Source organism: Belonocnema kinseyi, chromosome 4 (genome assembly GCF_010883055.1).
Source record: "Belonocnema kinseyi isolate 2016_QV_RU_SX_M_011 chromosome 4, B_treatae_v1, whole genome shotgun sequence".
NCBI lineage: Eukaryota > Metazoa > Arthropoda > Insecta > Hymenoptera > Cynipidae > Belonocnema > Belonocnema kinseyi.
The window spans coordinates 11,918,074-11,921,889 of NC_046660.1; positions in this window are offsets into that span (position 1 = coordinate 11,918,074).

A 3,816-nucleotide genomic window follows, 5' to 3' on the forward strand; every position below is an offset into this window, starting at 1 on the left:
TATTCAACATTCTTTGTAGGTCTTCGATAGACTCTGCCGTAACAACCTGATCATCTGCGAACGCTAACCCTCGTACCCTTACTGTTTCGAGATCCACACCCTGTTCGTCGAAGAGAGCCATTTATTAATTTAATTTTGTTGTACAGCTTCTAAGATTTAAAATAGACCCCAAATAGTTTAATATATTATCCATTGAACATTATCCATTGCTGCGAACGGAGATGTAGATTATTATTATTATCAATAACGGTTTTTTAATATTCTCCCCACAAAGTTAATTTTTTATCGGAAGATGAGGGAGGCATATTGTACCTATAACAATACCAATAAAAACCCTGTTAGGACAGGTACATATCGACCCATCTTCCCTAAGCTGATGAGTTGTTGAATAATACAGCATTCATGTTGCTACAATCGATGCACATAAGTTAGTAATACATAGTACAATCAAGCACTGAGAGTATTCAACCTGCAGACGAAAGAAACCTGAATCCAACTATTATTCTTCAGTTGAAGTCACCCACAATAAAAGACTCTTATCTCAATACTCAATATTCTCCGAGGCTTTTACTTTTACTTTCGCTATAATATGAAATATACATCGCAATCTCTATTCATCAATTTCTGCACGGAACTCTACATCTTTTCAAGAAATTATTCTGTCGTTCTGGGACAGTGCTTTGATGAATTGGCCTTGGTTATTTGCAAAATGAACTATGATGTACGGTCTGCAAGATCCGGAGCTGTTTATATACAAGATAATCTGGCGCCAACAGTAAAAGAAGAGGATATGAAGAGTGTCCAGCTCGAGGCACTGATTGATATAAACAAGATTTTGGGCTTTGGCACCGAAGCTTTCTCAAACTCTCTGCACTCAAGCGTCACTCATAGGAATATAATGATTTCGTTTCAATTAGTAATGCAGTTTATAATGAAGCTGCCCTTAGTTTTTTTCTTCTTAATTTTATGTGTACAATTTGATGACGATCACTATATAGAAAATGATGATCTCATATTGGTGAATCTGGTGAGGCACATGGGCAAAATTGCTGTATCAATTCTTTTGAGCAACATTTCTGATTCAATTATTTTGAGACAGAAACGAATTCTTCGAGTGCTTTCACATAAACGAAAGAGTAAGATATCTTAACCTAATCTTATTATTTGCTCTTGATAACCTGGTAGTTATTGTCTGTCTTATTGTATATGAAGCGACTCCTCGGAATATATCATTCCCATGAAATACAGGGGTATTTATGCTCGGAAAAGTAGATGGCAAAAATTATATTGCTGGGGGTTTTTCCGCGAAATTACGGCAATACTTAAAAAAATGAGTATTAAGTCTAAATACAGCAGGGAGTGTGCGCCGGAGTAGAGCAAGAATTTTGAATGCTTTCAAAATTGAGGCAGCATGGTCAAATCAAAAGGATCATCTGAGGCACGTAAAAATTAATTTTTAGGTTCATTAAAGACACAACGATTGTTGACATCCTGAACATTTGGTATAATATCAAATAATCCTACTATAACAGTAAAATTTTCGCTTTGGAAGTTAGGTCAGTTTTTAGGATCTTTTCAATCCTTAGTGGTTGCATAGAGGTGTGTGAAATTTTTTTGGGTATCTTCGGACAATGAATACGAATTTTGTCTTGATTTATTTTTTGTAAAAGTTGCACACATCATCCAGGTTTAAACTTTCGAAGTTTGGATTACTAGATTGTCTATGATTGGCTATAAAATGTTGTCTATGACGCTTTTCCCGTTTTCTCTTTGAAATAATGCGCGATTACAGAGTAACACTGACGCATAGAAGTTTATGATCGCCAGTCAGTCCAGTCGAGTCCGACTTTTTGCCAACGTCGCTGACCGAGCGCAAAAACGCGGTGAGAGGAACTTACACAGTACAAAGCCGGCATCGAGCGATGCCGCGCCGTGCCGGGGGCATAAGGCAAGGATAATGGTATTAAGGCTTAAAGAGACCTTAACCTAACCGTTAGTTTATTGGCGTGAAGGAGTCGCAGAGCGTGTCTACATCAAAGTGCCGCTTCCGAGTCGCTTTCCCTTCCCTTCTATTCTGCCAGTGCCAATGTACCCATGCCGACCGCTTTACCCCACCAGCCCAAACAACCCCTGCCATGTACGATGTACGGCTGTACGCTGTACGAATGAGTGTACGACTGTACGCCACTGACTCGCCCTCTTTGCTCCCTCCATTAACGTCCCTCGTGATCTTTCCTTCATACTTTCTACTTTGTAGTCCTACGACCTGCAGACACCTATTAATACCCCCCCCCCCCCCCCCCCCCCCCCCCCCCCCCCCCCCTCCCCGACAATTTCGTATTGCACGGGATTACGGATTCCCCCATTCAATAGTATAATCTCTTTTTATCAGTCTGCGACTTGTCACTGTCAAAAAGGTTTCATTCTGAAAGTAAAGATCAGTCTGAAGTTCACATAGTTTATAAAATAAAGCAGATTTTTTTGTTTAAAACAAATTTGCATCCCTCTAGCGAATTTGGAACCCATCCAAAATCCACCCATAAAATTTCTAAAACTTTGTAAGAAGCCACTAATTTGAAAATATGAAATATTCACATTGATAGAGACAGAATTTTATGTCACAAGCACCCCAAATATGCTGGATCCCTATAGCTCTAGCTGCTAGCACGTGTTGAACACGCCCTAAATCAACCCTTACAGTTTCTATAATTATTCAAAAAGACACCACTCTAAAAATACGAAATATTTACACCGATAATGACAGAATTGCATGCCACAAGCACCCCAAATATTTCCACAGTAAATCCTAGGGTATTATTTATCTCAAGTTCGACAAAAACGTTGTACACGGAGGAAAATAGATGTTAGCACAAACTATCTAGATATTAATAGGTAATATCTTAGCGATTTAACTATGGGACAGAAATCTAGATACTGAAGTAGAGCATCCGTAGATATTAAAAAGAAGATTTTAACTGACAATATCCAAGATATTAAAGGGCAAAATCAAAGATATTCAAGAAATATTTTTTAATTGTGCAAAAATTACCTGTAAAGCATGCCACTTTCTATAAAATGCAAAAGAATGTTAACATCGTGGTCCTCTGTTTTGAAAATCCGAATCCTCAAGCATTCGCCTTTTTGCATAATTATGCGATTTTTGTGTTAAACAGAGAACATACTGTTCAAGGCTAATATGAAAGATGTCTGTAGCTGAGTCCTCATTTTCTTGAGAAAATTATAACATATCCAAAAACATTTAATCCATTTTCCACCTTGTCGCCACGCTACACGTCAGCGACCTTGCTCCGAAAAAATTTAGCTTTTTTAATATCTTAGATATTAACTGTTAATATCACATATTTTATACTTTCAATATAAACAGATATTGCCCTTTAATATTTTGTATGTTGAATAGAAGATATTAGATAGTATGCCGTAATATCTGTATATTATGGAAAAATATCAAAGTTTTTAAAATCTGCTTTTCAATATCTATTTTTCTCCGTGTACACAATTGACAACTACAATTACTGTGTTTTATTTGATTTTTTGAGTTGTGTTCAGCATGCGCTAGAGTCTAGCGCATGCTGAACACAATTTATATCAACCCCACAATTTCTACGATTTTCAAACAGCCACTACTAATCTGAAAAGACGAAATATTTTCACTGACAATGCCAGAATTAAAAACTACAAATAATTGAAACTTTTCTGAATTAAAGTCTGAAGTAAACGGCTTTTCGTCTTAGAAACGCTTTCACATTTTTGTGATGATTCGAGATATAAAATAGGATAACTATAAAACAGGAAATA